The sequence below is a fragment of the Schistocerca serialis genome, chromosome 3, assembly GCF_023864345.2.
Source record: "Schistocerca serialis cubense isolate TAMUIC-IGC-003099 chromosome 3, iqSchSeri2.2, whole genome shotgun sequence".
NCBI classification, from domain to species: domain Eukaryota; kingdom Metazoa; phylum Arthropoda; class Insecta; order Orthoptera; family Acrididae; genus Schistocerca; species Schistocerca serialis.
Window position 1 is genome coordinate 543017813 of NC_064640.1, and position 14556 is coordinate 543032368.

Sequence of the window (14556 nt, forward strand, 5' to 3'; positions counted from 1 at the left end):
GTCCAGTGAGGTCTCCATGGCAGGGTTAAAAGAAGTATAGGCTTCTACACAAGTTGAAAAATGAAAAACCAAGGTGGCAATGTACATGTGTGTACGAACTATGTTTACACTATCGTTGGCAGTGGCTATCTAGGCTCATTTATGTTTTGGACATTGCAGGATGGCGTACCACTTGCGTTCCGCATTGGGATACACAAGAAGAATGTATGAAGATACATAGTTTATCTTATTCCTGTAGAATGTTAATGCTAGATCGTCGATACGTTGCTGCGTAGCAGGAACCAGGAAGGCGAGGCGTAGGTCATCAGGATAATTTCTTATGTGTTCCCAATTGGCATAAAAAAATTCCAACGCAGACATGAGCTGTAACAATAATCTTTATTTAGAACGTGACAGTTCCCTTCCTTCTACAAAACGTTATATACACTCTATTTCTTACAATGAATGCAACATATTTCACTTCACTTTGTACTACATCAATTTTAGCAGGTTCGTCGCCTGCGATCTGTACACCGATATAAAATGGGTTTACTCCTTGAAACAGTTTATTCTTACATTTACATTCATTTTCTGAATCTACCCATGACTTTACTTCACCAATTTCGGCACTTGTTTCAGGCTTACAATATGTTACGAACTTAAATGCATTACGCCTACTATATTTTGTCCAAGGTACACCAGATGATTTTTCCGGTTTTAGACTAAACGGCCCCAATTTATTAGTATATGCTAATCTAACCTTTTCTAACGCACCCTGATCTTTGAATACGTCTTTGTTTGCTCTATCATCTAGTGTTAAGCGTTCAACCCTTACATTAAATCTATATACTTATGTTGCAATTTTATTATTAATACAGCATCATATTTGTTAGCAAAGAATTTAAACTCATCCGTAATGTCATAGTGCTTAAGAGTATTAAAATTATGAGCATTTTCATCATATTTGTTGGTAGCACCCACTTTTCCATATTCAAATCTGACACCATCTGTTTGCGTATATTCGGTCCGCCACTTGCACATTCGACCAAAATACGGCCTAGTCAGAAGAACACGACGGCGTATCCAACGCCTCGGACGTGCACGGCGATTCCGGCCCATCGTCTTCATCCGACGATATGCAAATAGTCTCCGCTTCGGCCTCCTCGTCCGACGTGTCTGACGCCCTTTCCTCCTTAACATTTAAACAGTGAATTATATGGCAGTCGGCGTGTACAACATCTAGTCGTGAAATAAGAGCTTCGTCACCAATATTAAAGTCATTGGACACAAATATTACAAGTGCTCTATGCTTAATAACCATACCAGGTTTGTTTTTGACATTAACGGTGACAGTACGTCCTTCAACAATACGCTTCAAAGTACATGCAAAAGGACACCAACGCAACCAGTGAAATTCCTCAAACAATATAACATTGTGTATGGGAGGATCGTAACCTCCAAAACCAAATTCAGAACAAAAAGGCATATAAACATGTTGCCTACGTGACAGCACCTTTTCAATTAAGGTGGATTTGCCAATATTTGTGTCTCCATATAGGTATAATTGCTTTTTACGCACCACTTTGGACCGAAAGGCCTCATTATACAAGCGGACCACGCGACCCGCCCAACCATTATATGTCAGATGGCACTCGGTTAAGCAACGTGCAACACACTTCTTACCCTGAAACGATTCGAAGTACTTCTCAATAAACCTAACACGTGACCAATTATTTACAAGAAAAGGGTCTGTATAATCTATAAAATCAGTACGTTCCGCCCAACGACGTATTCGTACATTAAATGACATGGCCGATTCATTACAATTGGAAATAGGTTCAGCATCTGCTTTGGTTATATAATTCAAAGCATTTTTCCTACTACAGCATTTATGTACATCGAATACACCAGTAATGCTACGAAACATAAATTCGTGTTCTGTTCTAACTTCTGCTAGTAATTTGGCCTCAGATAATTTCAAATATGCATGTAGATGCGTATTATTACCTTTAGTGAACAATTCTTCCGCAACACAATATTCAAATACGTTCCAGGTAGCCAACACAGTGTTAATAAAATGTTGTTTACCACCAACAGACTCAGAATCGACTGTAATAAGGAAGACTTCTCCGCACCTTTTAAACCGGCCCCTGCTAGCAGTGTTGCAAGAATCTGGAACATGTCCAAGCCGGTCAGGCACGTCGGAACCTGCGCGTGGCCTTGAAACGGTTGCGCAATCGCGAAAACGCGTACTCAGCCCACAAGTAGTACTAAGTGGGCTCGAGTCGCTTTCTAAAGCGGCCCCCAATGGGGACGCACTCGAAGCGGGTGATCCTCCATCTCGCAGTAAGTGCGCTGGCAAGCGCGACAGCCTCACCTCCTATCCGTCGTTAAACTCGTGTTGTGCAGCCTCTTCATGTAACCCGTCTGCCTCTGTACTATTATTTGAGTGATGTTCATCGGTTTGGGCTTGTTCATGACGATGGGTAGCATCTTCATACATTCTTCTTGTGTATCCCAATGCGGAACGCAAGTGGTACGCCATCCTGCAATGTCCAAAACATAAAAGAGCCTAGATAGCCACTGCCAACGATAGTGTAAACATAGTTCGTACATACATGTACATTTCCACCTTGGTTTTTCATTTTTCAACTTGTGTACAAGCCTATACTTCTTTTTACCCTGCCAGGGAGACCTCACTGGACGTGAGGCCATTTCCTAGGATGGCCTACGGCTGTGTGTCTGAGAAGGACTGTGTGGTAACTACTGAGGCTCTAATAATTGTACCACAGTGGTCTGTATCTACCCTGTCTGAAATCAAAATACCGCTGCACACATCGTATACCGTTTGGCATAAATACAAATTCCCTGTAGGCGTCCCTAAATTGAAGTATCAATTGCTGCAAATTTGGCTTATTAAACCACAATTCTTCTAGAACAATAACAGCAGCGGCATAGTTTATCTTATTCCCGTAGAATGTTAATGCTAGATCGTCGATATGATGCAGTAATAATTAATAAAATTGTAACATACGTATATGGAAATAATGTAAGGGTTGAACGATTAACACTAGATGATAGAGCAAACAAAAAAAATATTCGAACATCAGGGTGCGTTAGAAAAGGTTAGATTAGCATGCACTAATAAATTGGGGCCGTTTAGTCTAAAACCGGATAAATCATCTGGAGTACCTTGGAGAAAATATAGTAGGCGTAATGCATTTAAGTTCGTAACATATTGTAAGCCTGAAACAAGTGCCAAAATTGGTAAAGTAAAGTCATGGGTAGATTTAGAAAATAAATGTAAATGTAAGAATAAACTGTTTCAAGGAGTAAACCCATTTTATATAGGTGTACAGATAGCAGGCGACGGACCTGCTAAAAATGATGTAGTACAAAGTGAAGTCAAATATGTTACATTCATTGTAAGAAATAGAGTGTATATGACGTTTTGTAGAAGGAAGGGAACTGTCACGTTCTAAATAAAGATTATTGTTACAGTTCATGCCTGCTTTGGAATTTTTTTATGTCAATTGGGGGACACATAAGAAATTATCCTGATGACCTACGCCTCGTCTTCCTGGTTCCTACTACGCAGCAACGTATCGACGATCTAGCATTAACATTCTACGGGAATAAGATAAACTATGCCGCTGCTGTTATTGTACTAGAGGAATTGTGGTTTTATAAGCCAAATTTGCAGCAATTGATACTTCAATTTATGGACGCCTACAGGGAATTTGTATTTATGCCAAACGGTATATGATGTGCGCAGCGGTATGTTGATTTCAGACAGGGTAGATACAGACCACTGTGGTACAATTATTAAAGCCTCAATAGTTACCACACAGTCCTTCTGAGACACACAGCCATAGACCATCCTAGGAAATGGCCTCACGTCCAGTGAGGTCTCCCTGACAGGGTAAAAAGAAGTATAGGCTTGTACACAAGTTGAAAAATGAAAAACCAAGGTGGCAATGTACATGTATGTACGAACTATGTTTACACTATCGTTTGCAGTGGCTATCTCGGCTCTTTTATGTTTTGGACATTGCAGGATGGCGTACCACTTGCGTTCCGCATTGGAATACACAAGAAGAATGTATGAAGATGCTACCCGTCGTCATGAACAAGCCCAAACCGATGAACATCACTCAAATAATAGTACAGAGGCAGACGGGTTACATGAAGAAGCTGCACAACACGAGTTTAACGACGGATGGGTGGTGTCGCTGTCGCGCTTGCCAGCGCACTTACTCCGAGATGGAGGATCACCCGCTTCGAATGCGTCCCCATTGGGGGACACTTTATTCTACTTCATTTTTCGGAGGTTCGTCACCTGCGATCTGTACACCGATATAAAATGGGTTTACTCCTTGAAACAGTTTATTCTTACATTTACATTGATTTTCTAAATCTACCCATGACTTTACTTTACTAATTTCGGCATTTGTTTCAGGCTTACAATATGTTACGGACTTAAATGCATTACGCCTACTATATTTTGTCCAAGGTACACCAGATGATTTTTCCGGTTTTAGACTAAACGACCCCAATTTATTAGTACATGCTAATCTAACCTTTTCTAACGCACCCTGGTCTTCGAATATTTTTTTGTTTGCTCTATCATCTAGTGTTAAGCGTTCAACCCTTACATTAATTCTATATACGTATGTTACAATTTTATTAATTATTACAGCATCATATTTGTTAGCAAAGAATTTAAACTCATCCGTAATATCATAGTGCTTAAGAGTATAAAAATTATGAGCATTTTCATCATATTTGTCGGTAGCTCCAATTTTTCCATATTCAAATCTGACACCATCTGTTTGCGTATATTCGGTCCGCCACTTGCATATTCGACCAAACTACGGCCTAGTCAGAAGAACACGACGGCGTATCCAACGCCTCGGACGTGCACGGCGATTCCGGCCCATCGTCTTCATCCGACGATATGCAAATAGTCTCCGCTTCGGCCTCCACGTCCGACGTGTCCGACGCCCTTTCCTCCTTAACATTTAAACAGTGAATTATAAGACAGTCGGCGTTTACAACATCTAGTCGTGAAATAAGAGCTTCGTCACCAATATTAGTCATTGGACACAAATATTACAAGTCCTCTATGCTTAATAACCATACCAGGTTTGTTTTTGTCATTAACGGAGACAGTACGTCGTTCAACAATACGCTTCAAAGTACATGCAAAAGGACGCCAACACAACCTGTCAAATTCCTCAAACAATATAACATTGTGTATGCGAGGATCGTAACTTCCAAAACCGAATTCTTAACAAAAAGGCATATAAACATGTTGCCTACGTCAAAGCACCTTTTCAATTAAGGTGGATTTCCCAATATTTGTGTCTCCATATAGGTATAATTGCTTTTTACGCACCACTTTGGACCAAAAGGCCTCATTATACCAGCGGACCACACTACCCGCCCAGCCATTATATGTCAGATGGCACTCGTTTAGGCAACGTGCAACACACTTCTTACCCTGAAACGATTCGATGTACTTCTCAATAAACCTAACACAAAACCAATTACTTACAAGAAAAGGATCTGTATAATCTATAAAATCAGTACTTTCCGCCCAACGATGTAATCGTACATTAAATGACAAGGCCAATTCATTACAATTGGAAATAGGTTCAGCATCTGCTTTGGTTATATAATTCAAAGCATTTTTCCTACTATGGCATTTTTGTACATGAAATACACCAGTGATGCTACCAAACATAAATTCGAGGCCTGTTCTAACTTCTGGAAGTAATTTGGCCAATGATAATTTCAAATATGCATGTAGATGTGTGTTGTTACCTTTAGCGAACAATTATTCTGCAACTCAATATTCAAGTACGTTCCAGATAGCCACCACAATGTTAATAAAATGTTGTTTACCACCAACAGACTCAGAATCGACTGTAATAAGAAAGACTTCTCCGCGCCGTTTATACCGGCCCCTGTTAGCAGTGTTGCAAGAATCTGGAACATGTCCAAGCCGGTCAGGCACGTCTGAAACTGCGCGTGGCCTTGAAACATTTGCGCAATCGCGAAAACACGTTCTCGGCCCACAAGTAATACTAGGTGGACTCAAGTCGCTTTCTAAAGGGGCCCCCAATGGGGACACAATCGAAGCGGGTGATCCTCCATCTCGGTGTAAGTGCACTGGCAAGCGCGATAGCGGCAACTCCCATCCGTCGTTAAACTCGTGTTGTGCAGCTTCTTCATGTAACCCATCTGCCTCTGTACTATTATTTGAGTGATGTTCATCGGTTTGGGCTTGTTCATGACGACGGGTAGCATCTTCATACATTTTTCTTGTGTATCCCAATGCGGAACGCAATTGGTACGCCATCCTGCAATGTCCAAAACATAAAAGAGCCTAGATAGCCACTGCCAACGATAGTGTAAACATTGTTCGTACATACATGTACATTGCCACATTGGTTTTTCATTTTTCATCTTGTGTACAAGCCTATACTTCTTTTTACCCTTCCAGGGAGACCTCACTGGATGTGAGGCCATTTCCTAGGATGGCCTACGGCTGTGTGTCTGAGAAGGACTGTGTGGTAACTATTGAGGCTCTAATTATTGTACCACAGTGGTCTGTATCTACCCTGTCTGAAATCAAAATACCGCTGCGCACATCGTATACCGTTTGGCATAAATACAAATTCCCTGTAGGCGTCCCTAAATTGAAGTATCAATTGCTGCAAATTTGGCTTATAAAACCACAATTCTTCTAGAACAATAACAGCAGCGGCATAGTTTATCTTATTCCCGTAGAATGTTAATGCTAGATCGTCGATACGTTGCTGCGTAGTAGGAACCAGGAAGGCGAGGCGTAGGTCATCAGGATAATTTCTTATGTGTTCCCAATTGGCATAAAAAGATTCCAACGCAGACATGAGCTGTAACAATAATCTTTATTTAGAACGTGACAGTTCCCTTCCTTCTACAAAACGTCATCTACACTCTATTTCTTACAATGAATGTAACATATTTCACTTCACTTTGTACTACATCGTTTTTAGCAGGTTCGTCGCCTGCGATCTGTACACCGATATAAAATGGGTTTACTCCTTGAAACAGTTTATTCTTACATTTACATTGATTTTCTAAACCTACCCATGACTTTACTTTACCAATTTCGGCACTTGTTTCAGGCTTACAATATGTTACAAACTTAAATGCATTACGCCTACTATATTTTCTCCACGGTACACCAGATGATTTATCCGGTTTTAGACTAAACGGCCCCAATTTATTAGTACTTGCTAATCTAACCTTTTCTAACGCCCCCTGATCATCGAATATTTTTTTGTTTGCTCTATCATCTAGTGTTAATCGTTCAACCCTTACATTAATTCCATATACGTATGTTACAATTTTATTAATTATTACAGCATCATATTTGATAGCAAAGAATTTAAACTCATCCGTAATATCATAGTGCTTAAGAGTATTTAAATTATGAGCATTTTCATCATATTTGTCGGTAGCACCCATTTTTCCATATTCAAATCTGACACCATCTGTTTGCTTATATTCACTCCGCCACTTGCACATTCGACCAAAATACGGCCTAGTCAGAAGAACACGACTGCGTATCCAACGCCTCTGACATGCACAGCGATTCCGGCCTATCGTCTTCATCCGACGATATGCAAAAAAGTCTCCTCTTGGAAAAATGGGTGCTACCGACAAATATGACGAAAATGCTCATTATTTTAATACTCTTAAGCACTATGATATTACAGATGAGTTTAAATTCTTTGCTAACAAATATGATGCTGTAATAATTAATAAAATTGTAACATACCTATATAGAATTAATGTAAGGGTTGAACGATTAACGCTAGATGATAAGGCAAACAAAAAAATATTCGAAGATCAGGGTGCGTTAGAAAAGGTTAGATTAGCATGTACTAAAAAATTGGGGCCGTTTAGTCATAAACTGGATAAATCATCTGGTGTACCTTGGAGAAAATATAGTAGGCATAATGCATTTAAGTTCGTAAAATATTGTAAGCCTGAAACAAGTGCCGAAATTGGTAAAGTAAAGTCACGGGTAGATTCAGAAAATGAATGTAAATGTAAGAATAAACTGTTTCAAGGAGTAAACCCATTTTATATCGGTGTACAGATCGCAGGCGACGAACCTGCTAAAAATGATGTAGTACAAAGTGAAGTGAAATATGTTACATTCATTGTAAGAAATAGAGTGTATATGACGTTTTGTAGAAGAAAGGGAACTGTCACGTTCTAAATGAAGATTATTGTCACAGCTCATGTCTGCGTAGGAATTTTTTTATGCCAATTGGGAACACATAAGAAATTATCCTGATGACCTACACCTCGCCTTCCTGGTTGCTACTACGCAGCAACGTATCGACGATCTAGCATTAACATTCTACGGGAATAAGATAAACTATGCTGCTTCTGTTATTGTTCTAGAAGAATTGTGGTTTTATAAGCCAAATTTGCAGCAATTGATTCTTCAATTTAGTGTCACCTACAGGGAATTTGTATTTATGCCAAACGGTATACGATGTACACAGCGGTATTTTGATTTCAGACAGGGTAGATACAGACCACTGTGGTACAATTATTATAGCCTCAATAGTTACCACACAGTCCTTCTCAGACACACAGCCGTAGGCCATCCTAGGAAATGGCCTCACGTCCAGTGAGGTCTCCCTGGCAGGGTGAAAAGAAGTATAGGCTTGTACACAAGTTGAAAAAAGAAAAACCAAGGTGGCAATGTACATGTATGTACGAACTATGTTTACACTATCGTTGGCAGTGGCTATCTAGGCTCTTTTATGTTTTGGGAATTGCAATGTGGTGTACCACTTGCGTTCCGCATTGGGATACACAAGAAGAATGTATGAAGATGCTACCCATCGTCATGAACAAGCCCAAACCGATGAACATCACTCAAATAATAGTACAGAGGCAGACAGGTTACATGAAGAAGCTGCACAACACAAGTTTAACGACGGATGGGAGGGGCCGCTGTTGCGCTTGCTAGCGCACTTACACCGAGATGGAGGATCACCCGCTTCGAAGCGTCCCCATTTGGGCCCCTTTAGAAAGCGACTCGAGCCCACCTAGTATTACCTGTGGGCCGAGTGTTTTCGCGATTGCGCAATAGTTTCAAGGCCACCCGCAGGTTCAGACGTGCCTGCCCGGCTTGGACATGCTCCAGATTCTTGCAACACTGCTAGCAGGGGCCGGTATAAAAGGCGCGGAGAAGTCTTTCTTATTACAGTGGATTCTGAGTCTGTTGGTGGTAAACAACATTTTATTAACACTGTGTTGGCTATCTGGAAGGTACTTGAATATTGTGTTGCGGAAGAATTGTTCGCTAAAGGTAACAACACACATCTACATGCATATTTGAAATTATCATTGGCCAAATTACTTCCAGAAGTTAGAACAGGCCTCGAATTTATGTTTGGTACCATTACTGGTGTATTCGATGTACAAAAATACCGTAGTAGGAAAAATGCTTTGAATTATATAACCAAAGCAGATGCTGAACCTATTTCCAATTGTAATGAATCGGCCTTGTCATTTAATGTAGGATAACGTCGTTGGGCGGAACGTACTGATTTCAAAGGTTATACAGATCCTTTTCTTGTAAATAATTGGTCTCGTGTTAGGTTTATATAGAAGTACTTCGAATCGTTTCAGGGTAAGAAGTGTATTGCACGTTGCCTAACCGAGTGCCATCTGACATATAATGGCTGGGCGGGTCGCGTGGTCCGCTGGTATGATGAGGCCTTTTGGTCCAAAGTGGTGCGTAAAAAGCAATTATACCTATATGCAGACACAAATATTGGGAAATGCACCTTAATTGAAAATGTGCTTTCACATAGGCAACATGTTTATATGCCTCTTTGTTCAGAATTTGGTTTAGGAGGTTACGATCCTCGCATACACAATGTTATATTGTTTGAAGAATTTGACTGGTTGCGTTGGCGTCCTTTTGCATGTACTTTGAAGCGTATTGTTGAAGGACGTCCTGTCACCGTCCTACTACGCAGCAACGTATCGACGATCTAGCATTAACATTCTACGGGAATAAGATAAACTATGCCACTGCTGTTATTATTCTAGAAGAATTGTGGTTTTATGAGCCAAATTTGCATCAATTGATACTTCAATTTAGTGACGCGTACAGGGAATTTGTATTTACGCCAAACGGTATACGATGTGCGCAGCGGTATTTTGATTTTCTAAATCTACCCATGACTTTACTTTACCAATTTCAGCACTTGTTTCAGGCATACAATATGTTACCAACTTAAATGCATTACGCCTACTATATTTTCTCCCAGGTACACCAGATGATTTATCCGGGTTTAGACTAAACGGCCCCAATTTATTAGTACATGCTAATCTAACCTTTTCTAACGCACCCTGATCTTCGAATATTTTTTTGTTTGCTCTATCATCTAGTGTTAAGCGTTCAACCCTTACATTAATTCTATATTCGTATGTTACAATTTTATTAATTATTACAGGATCATATTTGTTAGCAAAGAATTTAAACTCATCCGTAATATCATTGTACTTAAGAGTATTAAAATTATGAGCATTTTCATCATTTTTGTCGGTAGCACCCATTTTTCCATATTCAAATCTGACACCATCTGTTTGCGTATATTCGGTCGGCCACTTGCACATTCGACCAAAATACGGCCTAGTCAGAAGAACACGACGGCGTATCCAACGCCTCGGACGTGCACGGCGATTCCGGCCCATCGTCTTCATCCGACGATATGCAAATAGTCTCCGCTTCGGCCTCCACGTCCGACGTGTCCGATGCCATTTCCTCCTTAACATTTAAACAGTGAATTATATGGCAGTCGGCGTGTACAACATCTAGTCGTGAAATAAGAGCTTCGTCACCAATATTAAAGTCATTGGACACAAAAATATTACAAGTCCTCTATGCTTAATAACCATACCAGGTTTGTTTTTGACATTAACGGTGACAGGACGTCCTTCAACAACACGCTTCAAAGTACAAGCAAAAGGACGCCAACGCAACCAGTCAAATTCCTCAAACAATATAACATTGTGTATGCGAGGATCGTAACCTCCAAAACCAAATTCTGAACAAAAGGGCATATAAACATGTTGCCTACGTGGAAGCACCTTTTCAATTAAGGTGGATTTCCTAATATTTGTGTCTCCATATAGGGATATGGAGACACATAGTAATACTAGGTGGTATGTTCAATCACCTTAATTGAAAAGGTGCTTTCACTTAGGCAACATGTTTATATGCCTTTTTGTTCAGAATTTGGTTTTTGAGGTTACGATCCTCGCATACACAATGTTATATTGTTTGAGGAATTTGACTGGTTGCGTTGGCGTCCTTTTGCTTGTACTTTGAAGCGTATTGTTGAAGGACGTCCTGTCACCGTTAATGTGAAAAACAAACCTGGTATGATTATTAAGCATAGAGGACTTGTAATATTTGTGTCCAATGACTTTAATATTGGTGACGAAGCTCTTATTTCACGACTAGATGTTGTACGCGCCGACTGCCATATAATTCACTGTTTAAATGTTAAGGAGGAAATGGCGTCGGACACGTCGGACGTGGAGGCCGAAGCGGAGACTATTTGCATATCGTCGGTTGAAGACGATGGGCCGGAATCGCCGTGCACGTCCGAGGCGTTGGATACGCCGTCGTGTTCTTCTGACTAGGCCGTAGTTTGGTCGAATGTGCAAGTGGCCGACCGAATATACGCAAACAGATGGTGTCAGATTTGAATATGGAAAAATGTGTGCTACCGACAAATATGATGAAAATGCTCATAATTTTAATACTCTGAAGCACTATGATATTACAGATGAGTTTGAATTCTTTGCTAACATATATGATGCTGTAATAATTAATAAAATTGTAACATACGTATATAGAATTAATGTAAGGCCTTTAGCATTTTAATTGTTGCATGCACATTATTAGCATTAATAAACTAATTATACTACACGCTACACAAATGAAGAAAATGGTCGGTATTATAACGAAAGTAGGAATATCCTAAAAGAGTATAATGATTAGATAGATTTAATTTGTTGAAATGTACTGCTGACAAAGGCAGACCTTCTTTCATGACAATGCTTTTCGAACTTCAGCTCACAAGGCACACATGGCTAGCTTCTGCATTCTTTTCTCGCGCGTTTTCCTCCGCTGCTGACACTACGCTGGCCATTGAGTTGTGCGACAGATCAATGGTTTATTTTTCTCAATAACAACTATATAATTCGCGATCACACATTGTCAGTTTGGCAAACCGTAGGTGAGTAACCAGTATCTGGCATGTGCCTATCATTCTGCCACCCGAAGGAACGCTCGTCATTATTTTAATATTGCTCAGATCAGGAGACGGAATGAAATCCTTTGGTAAGTTTCCATTCCAATCACTCACTTTTAAAAATACGATGGGTTACGGGGATTCCACCAAAATTCCAACAGAATTGGCAATCAATTTTTGCGGCAGTTAACCTTTTCTCATTCGAGGAAGCATCACCATTTACGAGTAACGGCCACATTTCTGTTGGTACAGGTTTAATTGTACTTCCTTTGTCACACTGTAATTTGCCAAACTCACCTCACAGCAGCTATTCAGACAGAATTCTGAAACGGAATGTCTCATTAAACAAGTAATTGGCAGTCACAGAGCTCAATAGCTTACGAAAAACCTCATAGTGTCGGTTTGCAGTAACGTAAGAGAAGAAATTTCATGTTTATTTTCATACTAGGAAGCTCTTGTTTCGCCAGCTGTCGATGACTCTTAAAAAATTAGTCACTGGAGTGAAATAAATAAAAAGTAAGTTAAGTACTGATATATCGCCATAGACAGGATGTTCCATGTGTTAAAGAATTGACAAAACACTTTCCTCCTTGTGTGCCATCATTCGCCAAACTTTCGTTTCTATGTCTCTAGTGGTTTAGGAGATATGAGAAATGTTGCGAGTACTTCATTCTCGCGGGCGTGAGATCGGAAGTGAGAGCGCTACATAGGATCCATTTTCTCGAGATCGGTGGCAGATAGAGACCTCCTCCCAAGTCCAAACAAAAATTCGACATGATAGCTAAATTTCATACGCAGCAACATATGATGTAATACGCACCAAACGCAAAATCATAGCGACCCCTAATTTTCCTTGCAAACTTTTTGAGTTTTGCGTAGTGTCTTACCAAAATGTGTACATCACCATAAGAATTGTTATTAGCGAGATGATGGGCACTTCGCCACGAAGCTCACGTATAACGTTACAAGTAAGGCAAAAATCAATTATTTTCAGTGAATAGTTTCTGAAAAATCGTTTGAGGAATGTAACAGGTTGTGCGCGCTTCGGTTCTGTCTGCGCAGAGCGCCTTCAGTCGGCGCGTGTGAAGTATGGTGTACGCGTCGCAATATGCGCTACACCCGCGCGACTCGTGCGGCACGTGCGTGTCGCGCTGTAGTGTCGTGTCACGTCACACGTGCTATGCGCGTCTCAATTTGCGCCTAGCCTACGAGATATGTTTAGTTTGTTAAGTTAATACATCTGGAAGTTATTAATTTAAATACATTCAATATATTCATGGTTCTTAAAAGCTAATAACATACACTTCTGACCATTAAAATTGCTGCCCCAAGAATAAATGCAGATGATAAACGTGTTTCACTGGACAAGTATATTCTACTAGAACTGACATGTGATTATATTTTCAGGTAATTTGGGTATATAGATCGTGAGACATCAGTACCCAGAACAACCACCTCTGTCTGTAATTATGGCCTTGATACGTCTGGGCATTGAGTCAAACGGAGCTTGCACGGCGTGTACAGGTACAGCTGGCCATGCAGCTTCAACACGATACCGCAGTTAATCAAGAGTAATGACTAGCGTATTGTGACGAGCCAGGTGCTCGGCCACCATTGACCAGACGTTTTCAGTTGGTGAGTGATCTGCATGATGTGGTGGCCAGGGCAGCAGTCGAACATTTTCTGTATCCAGAACGGCCTGTACGGGTCCTGCACCATGGGGTTGTGCATTATCCTGCTGAAATGCATCGGATCGAAAGAAGTGTAGAGCCACGGGTCGTAACACATCTGACATGTAACGTCCACTGTTCAAAGTGCGAACAACAGGTGACTGAGACGTGTAACCAATGACACACCATACCATCACGCCAGGTGATACACCAGTATGGTGATGACGAATACATGCTTCCAATGTGCGATCACCGCGATGTCGCCAAACACAGATGCGACCATCACGATGCTGTAAACAAAATCTGGATTCATCGGAAAAAATTCGTGTACCCAAATTCGTCGTTGAGTTTACCATCGCAGGCGCTCCAGTCTGTGATGCAGCGTCAAGGGTAACTGCAGCCATGGTCTCCGAGCTGATGGTCCTTGCTGCTGCAAACGTCGTCGAACTGTTCGTGAAGATGGTTGTTGTCTTGCAAACGTCCCCATCTGTTGACTCAGGGATTGAGACGTGGCTGCACAATCCGTTACGGCCAAGCGGATAAGAGGCCTCTCATCT